The 12,314-nt window shown below is 54.4% G+C and overlaps 1 protein-coding gene across 1 annotated transcript in view; it reads left to right on the top strand.

Annotated features, from left to right (window-relative positions):
- Positions 1–1,351: 1,351 nt before the first annotated feature.
- VPS33B (VPS33B late endosome and lysosome associated) overlaps positions 1,352–12,314 on the top strand; it is a 121,728-nt gene continuing 110,765 nt past the window's right edge. Inside the window, exon 1 of the mRNA XM_069766166.1 lies at positions 1,352–1,464. The gene's annotated coding sequence lies outside the window, so the exon portion shown is untranslated. The remainder of the gene's footprint in view (positions 1,465–12,314) is intronic.

The raw sequence follows: 12,314 nt of genomic DNA, 5'->3' as shown, positions 1-12,314 counted from the left end.
TAGTTAATGATAAACTTACCTGGAGCAGCCAGTGCCAGGCAGCAGCTGCCAAGGCAAACAGGATCATGGGGTGCATTAAAAGAGGTCTGGATACACATGATGAGAGCATTATACTGCCTCTGTACAAATCCCTAGTTAGACCGCACATGGAGTACTGTGTCCAGTTTTGGGCACCGGTGCTCAGGAAGGATATAATGGAACTAGAGAGAGTACAAAGGAGGGCAACAAAATTAATAAAGGGGATGGGAGAACTACAATACCCAGATAGATTAGCGAAATTAGGATTATTTAGTCTAGAAAAAAGACGACTGAGGGGCGATCTAATAACCATGTATAAGTATATAAGGGGACAATACAAATATCTCGCTGAGGATCTGTTTATACCAAGGAAGGTGACGGGCACAAGGGGGCATTCTTTGCGTCTGGAGGAGAGAAGGTTTTTCCACCAACATAGAAGAGGATTCTTTACTGTTAGGGCAGTGAGAATCTGGAATTGCTTGCCTGAGGAGGTGGTGATGGCGAACTCAGTCGAGGGGTTCAAGAGAGGCCTGGATGTCTTCCTGGAGCAGAACAATATTGTATCATACAATTATTAGGTTCTGTAGAAGGACGTAGATCTGGGTATTTATTATGATGGAATATAGGCTGAACTGGATGGACAAATGTCTTTTTTCGGCCTTACTAACTATGTTACTATGTTACTATGTATTGTGTATCCAGTGCGAATTGTCCATATACATAAAGATTAATCATGTACTGTGAGGCTGCGCATGGGTCCTAGTCTCTGCCTGACGGACCCCCGAATCATCACACAATTATGGGGGCGAATCCTGTATCCACTGAGCATCTTGGTGCAGCGAGCCGCAGCGTCTGCCATCACCCCAACTAGCTAATAGACTGTTAGCGCTTCCTACATGATTTATTGTGCTTTGCTATATAGCGCCATCATAGTCCGCAGCGCTTTACAGACATTATCATCGCTGTCCCCAGAGGGGCTCACAGTCTGGATTCCGAGGAAACGCAAACACGGGGAGAACATACAGACTGGCTGCAGAGCTCTGCATGCTGTCAGTGAGTGGAAACTCTTTATAGGACAGCTCTGGTGTACAGGATGGGGCCGTGCGCCAGTGCCGGCAGCTCAGAAAGCCAACATGGCCACCGGCACAGACGCCCTGACTGTAGACAGCGGGGCTCAGGGACACAGGGCTCTGCCCCTCATCATCCTCCAGCCTGCAGCTCTACTGCACCACTCAGAGGCTGGCGAGCAAATACTACTGACACCACTGGACAACTTCCGCTTGCTTCCGTTTCTATGGTGACGCACATTTCTTTGGAACGCATGATTCAACCGGAAGTCGTACGTTCGCTTTTTCTTCCCCTATGGGATGTTCTAACTTTAGTTCCTAGCGGAGATCCAGCCTCGTGCTTTCCTCACGGTGTGGAGTCACGGAAGCTCCCGTGGAGGTGAGTGCACGGGCTGTGTTCTGGGGTGGAGCAGTGTTCTGAATTGGGGTTTTACAGGGAGGACTATAATCCTGTAGGTGAGGCATGGCCGGAAGTGCGCTCACACATCATGTAGCGCTGTCACCTGCTCAGCACTGCAGTACACTGACCAGTCCTGTATGTGACAGTGCGGGGAGCAGTCGCCCATAGCAACAAGCAGGTCTCTTCACTCATTCTAACCAATGCTGGAAGATGAAATCTGGTTGCTATTGACAACGGCTCATCTCCCCCAGTATCATCGCTGTCCTCTCCTTATGCCCACGCTCCTGTATACACGCAGGGTCCCCCATCATTATCATCATCAGTGACTATACCGGCTACTGAGCGACCCCTCCTGAGACTCGTGTGTATAGCCGGCTGGTTCATTGTACGGTCAGGGACCCGGGGGTCAGCAGGGTTGTTGGACCGATGATCGCTCGCTCCCTGTAAGGTACGGCTTGTCGCTGGCGATCGGTCTTGTGAACAACCATTTACCCATTATTGGCATTGACGATCGATATGGCCGCATTTACGTTTCCTGGAAGAATATCCGCACACAACTTTTTCAGGGGGAAGACATTTCAGGAAACTCGTTTTGTCTAGCGTTTTGTAAACCGTAAGCTTTTTTAATGGGACACTGTCACCTGAATTTGGAGGGAACAATCTTCAGCCATGGAGGCGGGGTTTTCGGGTGTTTGATTCACCCTTTCCTTACCCGCTGGCTGCATGCTGGCTGCAATATTGGATTGAAGTTCATTCTCTGTCCTCTATAGTACACGCCTGCACAAGGTGCAATCTTGCCTTGCACAGGCGTGTACTATGGAGGACAGAGAATGAACTTCAATCCAATATGGCAGCCAGCGGGTAAGGAAAGGGTGAATCAAAAACCCCGCCTCCATGGCTGAAGATTGTTCCCTCCAAATTCAGGTGACAGTGTCCCTTTAAGCTTTTTTGTTGTTGTTTCTTGAACACTTTTCAACATTTTTCTTCTTCCTTTTTTTTTTTTTTTTACTAACGGCGGTCTTTGTTTTTTTTTAGCTTTTTTTTCCAGCATTATGAGGCTTTTTTTTTTTTTACTGCCATTTTTTGGTCTTTTTCTTTGCTCCATTCAACAAATAAGAAACCTCTATCATTTTTTCAAGCAAAAATGTTGAAAAACACCTAAGAAAAAGATGATGGGGCATAGGTTGCACCTTCCCACTGACTCATATTGTACAGTATAGATAGTCTTCTGAGCAGAATGGTCCGATCGCTTCTTTTTAATCCCTTGACGTCTTTGGAACCCAGAATTGGTTAGACGACATTCATAAGACTGAAAATATGAACATAGAGATGGGTATAAAAATAGAAAGGAACGGATGGCACTCACCAGTTAAAAAAGTCTTTATTCCAATACTTTAAAACATCGGCGATGGGAGCAGGAGTAGAATGGACGACAGCCGTTTCGCTCTTCTACTGGTCACCAGTAGTGTTGAGCGATACCTTCCGATATCGGAAAGTATCGGTATCGGTTTGGATCGGCCGATATTCAAAAAATATCGGATATCGCCGATACCGATACCCGATCCCAATGCAAGTCAATGGGACCAAAATATCGGAATTAAAATAAACCCTTTCTTTCCTTGTAGGTTCATTCTACATGAAGGAAAACAACTAAGAATAATGTAGGATGTATTGTGGGAGGTGGCGGAGACATTAAAGGCAATGAGGTTTAGCCCAATCAAATAGAATAGCATGTTTTTTGTTTTTTTTAAGACGTTCGGAGTGAAAAAGATATTGAGTATGTAAATTTTTTTTTATTTTGTCAGATATTGATGTTTCACTATTCCACGCCCTTCCCCTTCTTTTTTTTTTCTTTTTTTTTTTACTTTTCCCACACTTTCATCTTCATCATCATCAGCATCTTTGACATCAACTTCTTCTTCACCTTATTCATCTTCTTCTTCAACTTCTACCTATTTTTTTTTTTATTACATTCTTCATATTCATTTTATTCAGCTATTATTATTCTTCCTATTCTACATATTCTTTTTATTCCACTGTTATTATTCTTCCTATTCTACTTCTTCATCATATTCTCATTTGTGACAGGCATTCCCGTAGTTGTTATCTATAAAAGTTGGAAGATTACACCTTCCGTTCTGCCAGTCACAAAAGTTACATTTGTCCGCGTTCAGTTTGGCCTGCAGCATCAGGCTTTATCCAGGGGCACCACGAGGAGGAACGGACTCACCCCCATACACTGCTTAGTCTTCTTCTGCATATAATTTAGGTAATATCTTTTGCTCTGATATTAAGTCTTATGCTTAATGTTCTTCTGCTCTTTGTTCTGCAGCCTCTTGTTCTTCTGCTTCTCGGTCTTCCATGTCGTCGTCTCCAGGGTCGTCGTCTCCAGTGTCGTCATCTCCGCCGTCGTCGTCTCAGCCGTCGTCGTCTCCGCCGTCGTCGTCGTCGTCATCGGGGTGGTCTTCCGGGTCGTCGTCATCGGGGTGGTCTTCCGGGTTGTCGACGTTAGGGTCTTCAACTTGGAAATGTAGCAGAAGGTACAAGAAGGCTGAGAAAATGCCAAGAACCAGCTGATGGAACTGGAACTCGGATGGCTACCCGAAGGTTCAAGAGCCTATGGAACTACCGAGGACCAGCTGACGTTACTGGAACCCGGTTACTAAGCAGGAGGTACCCGTGCTAAAAAGCACTACCAAGGACCGCCTGACGTTGGCGGAACTCGGATACCCAGAAGGAGGCACCTAAGCCAAAGGCTCTGCCCGGAACCAGCTGACGTTACTGGAACCAGGATGGGGAGCAGAAGGTACAAGAGCAAAAGACACTGCCGAGAACCAGCTGACGGTACTGGAACCCGGATGGGTAGCCGAAGGTCCAAGAGCCAATGGAACTACCAAGGACCAGCTGACGTTACTGGAACCTGGTTACTAAGCAGGAGGTACCCGTGCCTGAAAGCACTACCAAGGACCACCTGACGTTGGTGGAACTTGGATACCCAGAAGGAGGCACCTAAGCCAAAGGCTCCGCCCGGAACCAGCTGACGGTACTGGAACCAGGATGGGGAGCAGAAGGTACAAGAGCAAAAGACACTGCCGAGAACCAGCTGACGGTGCTGGAACCAGGTGGTGGACCCGAAGGCCCACAGGAGAGGAGAGAACAGCTAGGCCGCGAGGCAGCCGCAGTTACCGAACCCCAACAGTCCTACAGGGGGAGCTGGGCCTACTGGCACTACAGAACCAGCCTTGACTACCAGTTCACGCAGCCCACATAGGAAGCTCCTAAACTGGAGGCACCCTGGAGTTGGCTAACTCGACCGCACCACGACGGGGCAAGCATAGGCGTCTCAGTGAAGTTGACACAACCCGGAAACAGCTGACGGTGCTGAAACCAGGCTTGGCACGAGGGAGTACCTGTGACAAGAACACTGCCGAGAACCAGCTGGCGGTGCTGGAACCCGGATGCGTTGCCCCAGTGTGCAAGAGCCAATGGCACGACCGAGGACCAGCTGACGGTGCTGGAACCCGGTTACTAAGCTGTAGGTGCCCGCGCTTAAAAGCACTACCAAGGACCGCCTGGCGTTGGCGGAACTCGGATACCCAGGAGGAGGCACCTAAGCCAAAGGCTCGGCCCGGAACCAGCTGACGGTGCTGGAACCAGGTGGTGGACCCCAAGGCCCACAGGAGAGGAGAGAACAGCTAGGCCGCGAGGCAGCCGCAGTTACCGAACCCCAACAGTCCTACAGGGGGAGCTGGGCCTACTGGCACTACAGAACCAGCCTTGACTACCAGTTCACGCAGCCCACATAGGAAGCTCCTAAACTGGAGGCACCCTGGAGTTGGCTAACCCGACCGCACCACGACGAGGCAAGCATAGGTGTCTCAGTGAGCTTGACACAACCCGGAAACAGCTGACGGTGCTGAAACCAGGCTTGGCACGAGGGAGTACCTGTGACAAGAACACTGCCGAGAACCAGCTGGCGGTGCTGGAACCCGGATGCGTTGCCCCAGTGTGCAAGAGCCAATGGCACGACCGAGGACCAGCTGACGGTGCTGGAACCCGGTTACTAAGCTGTAGGTGCCCGCGCTTAAAAGCACTACCAAGGACCGCCTGGCGTTGGCGGAACTCGGATACCCAGGAGGAGGCACCTAAGCCAAAGGCTCGGCCCGGAACCAGCTGACGGTGCTGGAACCAGGTGGTGGACCCCAAGGCCCACAGGAGAGGAGAGAACAGCTAGGCCGCGAGGCAGCCGCAGTTACCGAACCCCAACAGTCCTACAGGGGGAGCTGGGCCTACTGGCACTACAGAACCAGCCTTGACTACCAGTTCACGCAGCCCACATAGGAAGCTCCTAAACTGGAGGCACCCTGGAGTTGGCTAACCCGACCGCACCACGACGAGGCAAGCATAGGTGTCTCAGTGAGCTTGACACAACCCGGAAACAGCTGACGGTGCTGAAACCAGGCTTGGCACGAGGGAGTACCTGTGACAAGAACACTGCCGAGAACCAGCTGGCGGTGCTGGAACCCGGATGCGTTGCCCCAGTGTGCAAGAGCCAATGGCACGACCGAGGACCAGCTGACGGTGCTGGAACCCGGTTACTAAGCTGTAGGTGCCCGCGCTTAAAAGCACTACCAAGGACCGCCTGGCGTTGGCGGAAATCGGATACCCAGGAGGAGGCACCTAAGCCAAAGGCTCGGCCCGGAACCAGCTGACGGTGCTGGAACCAGGTGGTGGACCCCAAGGCCCACAGGAGAGGAGAGAACAGCTAGGCCGCGAGGCAGCCGCAGTTACCGAACCCCAACAGTCCTACAGGGGGAGCTGGGCCTACTGGCACTACAGAACCAGCCTTGACTACCAGTTCACGCAGCCCACATAGGAAGCTCCTAAACTGGAGGCACCCTGGAGTTGGCTAACCCGACCGCACCACGACGAGGCAAGCATAGGTGTCTCAGTGAGCTTGACACAACCCGGAAACAGCTGACGGTGCTGAAACCAGGCTTGGCACGAGGGAGTACCTGTGACAAGAACACTGCCGAGAACCAGCTGGCGGTGCTGGAACCCGGATGCGTTGCCCCAGTGTGCAAGAGCCAATGGCACGACCGAGGACCAGCTGACGGTGCTGGAACCCGGTTACTAAGCTGTAGGTGCCCGCGCTTAAAAGCACTACCAAGGACCGCCTGGCGTTGGCGGAACTCGGATACCCAGGAGGAGGCACCTAAGCCAAAGGCTCGGCCCGGAACCAGCTGACGGTGCTGGAACCAGGTGGTGGACCCCAAGGCCCACAGGAGAGGAGAGAACAGCTAGGCCGCGAGGCAGCCGCAGTTACCGAACCCCAACAGTCCTACAGGGGGAGCTGGGCCTACTGGCACTACAGAACCAGCCTTGACTACCAGTTCACGCAGCCCACATAGGAAGCTCCTAAACTGGAGGCACCCTGGAGTTGGCTAACTCGACCGCACCACGACGGGGCAAGCATAGGCGTCTCAGTGAAGTTGACACAACCCGGAAACAGCTGACGGTGCTGAAACCAGGCTTGGCACGAGGGAGTACCTGTGACAAGAACACTGCCGAGAACCAGCTGGCGGTGCTGGAACCCGGATGCGTTGCCCCAGTGTGCAAGAGCCAATGGCACGACCGAGGACCAGCTGACGGTGCTGGAACCCGGTTACTAAGCTGTAGGTGCCCGCGCTTAAAAGCACTACCAAGGACCGCCTGGCGTTGGCGGAACTCGGATACCCAGGAGGAGGCACCTAAGCCAAAGGCTCGGCCCGGAACCAGCTGACGGTGCTGGAACCAGGTGGTGGACCCCAAGGCCCACAGGAGAGGAGAGAACAGCTAGGCCGCGAGGCAGCCGCAGTTACCGAACCCCAACAGTCCTACAGGGGGAGCTGGGCCTACTGGCACTACAGAACCAGCCTTGACTACCAGTTCACGCAGCCCACATAGGAAGCTCCTAAACTGGAGGCACCCTGGAGTTGGCTAACCCGACCGCACCACGACGAGGCAAGCATAGGTGTCTCAGTGAGCTTGACACAACCCGGAAACAGCTGACGGTGCTGAAACCAGGCTTGGCACGAGGGAGTACCTGTGACAAGAACACTGCCGAGAACCAGCTGGCGGTGCTGGAACCCGGATGCGTTGCCCCAGTGTGCAAGAGCCAATGGCACGACCGAGGACCAGCTGACGGTGCTGGAACCCGGTTACTAAGCTGTAGGTGCCCGCGCTTAAAAGCACTACCAAGGACCGCCTGGCGTTGGCGGAACTCGGATACCCAGGAGGAGGCACCTAAGCCAAAGGCTCGGCCCGGAACCAGCTGACGGTGCTGGAACCAGGTGGTGGACCCCAAGGCCCACAGGAGAGGAGAGAACAGCTAGGCCGCGAGGCAGCCGCAGTTACCGAACCCCAACAGTCCTACAGGGGGAGCTGGGCCTACTGGCACTACAGAACCAGCCTTGACTACCAGTTCACGCAGCCCACATAGGAAGCTCCTAAACTGGAGGCACCCTGGAGTTGGCTAACCCGACCGCACCACGACGAGGCAAGCATAGGTGTCTCAGTGAGCTTGACACAACCCGGAAACAGCTGACGGTGCTGAAACCAGGCTTGGCACGAGGGAGTACCTGTGACAAGAACACTGCCGAGAACCAGCTGGCGGTGCTGGAACCCGGATGCGTTGCCCCAGTGTGCAAGAGCCAATGGCACGACCGAAGACCAGCTGACGGTGCTGGAACCCGGTTACTAAGCTGTAGGTGCCCGCGCTTAAAAGCACTACCAAGGACCGCCTGGCGTTGGCGGAACTCGGATACCCAGGAGGAGGCACCTAAGCCAAAGGCTCGGCCCGGAACCAGCTGACGGTGCTGGAACCAGGTGGTGGACCCCAAGGCCCACAGGAGAGGAGAGAACAGCTAGGCCGCGAGGCAGCCGCAGTTACCGAACCCCAACAGTCCTACAGGGGGAGCTGGGCCTACTGGCACTACAGAACCAGCCTTGACTACCAGTTCACGCAGCCCACATAGGAAGCTCCTAAACTGGAGGCACCCTGGAGTTGGCTAACCCGACCGCACCACGACGAGGCAAGCATAGGTGTCTCAGTGAGCTTGACACAACCCGGAAACAGCTGACGGTGCTGAAACCAGGCTTGGCACGAGGGAGTACCTGTGACAAGAACACTGCCGAGAACCAGCTGGCGGTGCTGGAACCCGGATGCGTTGCCCCAGTGTGCAAGAGCCAATGGCACGACCGAGGACCAGCTGACGGTGCTGGAACCCGGTTACTAAGCTGTAGGTGCCCGCGCTTAAAAGCACTACCAAGGACCGCCTGGCGTTGGCGGAACTCGGATACCCAGGAGGAGGCACCTAAGCCAAAGGCTCGGCCCGGAACCAGCTGACGGTGCTGGAACCAGGTGGTGGACCCCAAGGCCCACAGGAGAGGAGAGAACAGCTAGGCCGCGAGGCAGCCGCAGTTACCGAACCCCAACAGTCCTACAGGGGGAGCTGGGCCTACTGGCACTACAGAACCAGCCTTGACTACCAGTTCACGCAGCCCACATAGGAAGCTCCTAAACTGGAGGCACCCTGGAGTTGGCTAACTCGACCGCACCACGACGGGGCAAGCATAGGCGTCTCAGTGAAGTTGACACAACCCGGAAACAGCTGACGGTGCTGAAACCAGGCTTGGCACGAGGGAGTACCTGTGACAAGAACACTGCCGAGAACCAGCTGGCGGTGCTGGAACCCGGATGCGTTGCCCCAGTGTGCAAGAGCCAATGGCACGACCGAGGACCAGCTGACGGTGCTGGAACCCGGTTACTAAGCTGTAGGTGCCCACGCTTAAAAGCACTACCAAGGACCGCCTGGCGTTGGCGGAACTCGGATACCCAGGAGGAGGCACCTAAGCCAAAGGCTCGGCCCGGAACCAGCTGACGGTGCTGGAACCAGGTGGTGGACCCCAAGGCCCACAGGAGAGGAGAGAACAGCTAGGCCGCGAGGCAGCCGCAGTTACCGAACCCCAACAGTCCTACAGGGGGAGCTGGGCCTACTGGCACTACAGAACCAGCCTTGACTACCAGTTCACGCAGCCCACATAGGAAGCTCCTAAACTGGAGGCACCCTGGAGTTGGCTAACCCGACCGCACCACGACGAGGCAAGCATAGGTGTCTCAGTGAGCTTGACACAACCCGGAAACAGCTGACGGTGCTGAAACCAGGCTTGGCACGAGGGAGTACCTGTGACAAGAACACTGCCGAGAACCAGCTGGCGGTGCTGGAACCCGGATGCGTTGCCCCAGTGTGCAAGAGCCAATGGCACGACCGAGGACCAGCTGACGGTGCTGGAACCCGGTTACTAAGCTGTAGGTGCCCACGCTTAAAAGCACTACCAAGGACCGCCTGGCGTTGGCGGAACTCGGATACCCAGGAGGAGGCACCTAAGCCAAAGGCTCGGCCCGGAACCAGCTGACGGTGCTGGAACCAGGTGGTGGACCCCAAGGCCCACAGGAGAGGAGAGAACAGCTAGGCCGCGAGGCAGCCGCAGTTACCGAACCCCAACAGTCCTACAGGGGGAGCTGGGCCTACTGGCACTACAGAACCAGCCTTGACTACCAGTTCACGCAGCCCACATAGGAAGCTCCTAAACTGGAGGCACCCTGGAGTTGGCTAACCCGACCGCACCACGACGAGGCAAGCATAGGTGTCTCAGTGAGCTTGACACAACCCGGAAACAGCTGACGGTGCTGAAACCAGGCTTGGCACGAGGGAGTACCTGTGACAAGAACACTGCCGAGAACCAGCTGGCGGTGCTGGAACCCGGATGCGTTGCCCCAGTGTGCAAGAGCCAATGGCACGACCGAGGACCAGCTGACGGTGCTGGAACCCGGTTACTAAGCTGTAGGTGCCCGCGCTTAAAAGCACTACCAAGGACCGCCTGGCGTTGGCGGAACTCGGATACCCAGGAGGAGGCACCTAAGCCAAAGGCTCGGCCCGGAACCAGCTGACGGTGCTGGAACCAGGTGGTGGACCCCAAGGCCCACAGGAGAGGAGAGAACAGCTAGGCCGCGAGGCAGCCGCAGTTACCGAACCCCAACAGTCCTACAGGGGGAGCTGGGCCTACTGGCACTACAGAACCAGCCTTGACTACCAGTTCACGCAGCCCACATAGGAAGCTCCTAAACTGGAGGCACCCTGGAGTTGGCTAACCCGACCGCACCACGACGAGGCAAGCATAGGTGTCTCAGTGAGCTTGACACAACCCGGAAACAGCTGACGGTGCTGAAACCAGGCTTGGCACGAGGGAGTACCTGTGACAAGAACACTGCCGAGAACCAGCTGGCGGTGCTGGAACCCAGATGCGTTGCCTTGCCTATTAAAGATTGTCTTCCTAGAGCCCCAACTAGCGGTGTTGGAGCAAAGGGTAAGCAGGGGGAGATGAGTGTAGGCCGAAGCCTGCACTGGAGGCAGCTTTGTGTCTGCGTTGCGTTTGCAGGACACTTTGCCGGCTACACACTGGGGGAACAGCTGGCGTTGCTGAACCCCACTAACACAATGGCGTGTGTTTTTCTCTGTGCAGCTAGCACTTGCGGGCAAAAACTAGCGATGTTAGAGCCCGTGTTGAAGCAGGAGGAGGAGGAGAGGAGCAGAGTGTAGGCCGAAGCCTAGTTGAACCAATTTCAAAGGAAACCTTTAACCCCCCCCTCAGGTGTTGCAAAGTACAAGAGACACACCTTGTGCAGTATTAATGCTGCACTAGTGAACGGTTGCTCTATTAATTTGTCTACTTGCACACGCTGAATGAAAGACATACACAATTTACCCCATTCTACAGTCAAACTGTAGTGGATGCGTGACTTGGTTTTTTGATGAGACGCAGCACAGGTGTCCAAAATAACGCCTTGGTGCTTGGCGCAGCTTCCTGAGCGTTGTTATTTGCTGTACAGGAGTCTGCGCTCTTGTGTTATCCCTTGGCAATGCCCTGTTAGCGCTGCCCATCTTATGACATCATTTCATGTTGGCCGGTGCGGTTAACGATGGCCATAAATCCCAGACCCACAGTGTCTTTTCATAAAGCCACACTGCGGTGCTGGGATTCGTGGCCTTGAGCAGTAAATATTTTGGCCGCTCACACACGTCCTTACACCTGCTTCAGACTGGGCGGCCTCTGCTGATCCCTTCTCGCATGCCGCGGCCATGAGGCTGCACAGTCTGAAGAAGGCGGAAGGAGATGAGTTAAGACAGGCGAAGATATGCACTGCTCGTGCCCATCAATCACACCCTCGCAGTCAAAATAATTAAGACAACGAGGAGCATTTTATTCAGGCAGGGCGGACGAACAGGCGCAAGTAGCCAACCAATGATGTCAGAAGACGGGAAGCGCTACCAAGGGGGGTGCTGCGTATCATTAGAAAGGAAAGTCACTCCTCAGGGACAGTGGAATGGTCTCAAAGAGACACATTTTGTACGTGTTGAGTTCCACGTGGGCAAGGAGAAAACATCAGCCACCTTGTACAAATGCAGCAGTACTGCTGTACAAGGTGGCTGTTATACATATAAACACCTGGGGGTGGGGGCCAGGCTCCCTTCAATTTCAGTTCATGTGCCTGCGTGGCGTTTGCAGGTCACGTTGCAAGCTGCACAGCAGGGGAACAGCTGGCGGTGCTGAACCCCACTAACACATTGGCTGGTGTTTTTCTCTGTGCAGCTAGCATTTCCGGGCAAAAACTAGCGGTGTTTGAGCCCAGGGTCAGCAGGAGGAGGAGGAGAGGAGCAAAGTGTAGGCCGAAGCCTGCACTGGTGGCAGCTTTTGGTCGGTTGTGCCAGCGTGGCTTGTGCTGGACA

The sequence above is a fragment of the Ranitomeya imitator genome, chromosome 4 (genome assembly GCF_032444005.1).
Source record: "Ranitomeya imitator isolate aRanImi1 chromosome 4, aRanImi1.pri, whole genome shotgun sequence".
In the NCBI taxonomy this organism is placed as follows: Eukaryota; Metazoa; Chordata; class Amphibia; order Anura; family Dendrobatidae; genus Ranitomeya; species Ranitomeya imitator.
This window is presented reverse-complemented; position numbering and strand designations above follow the sequence as displayed.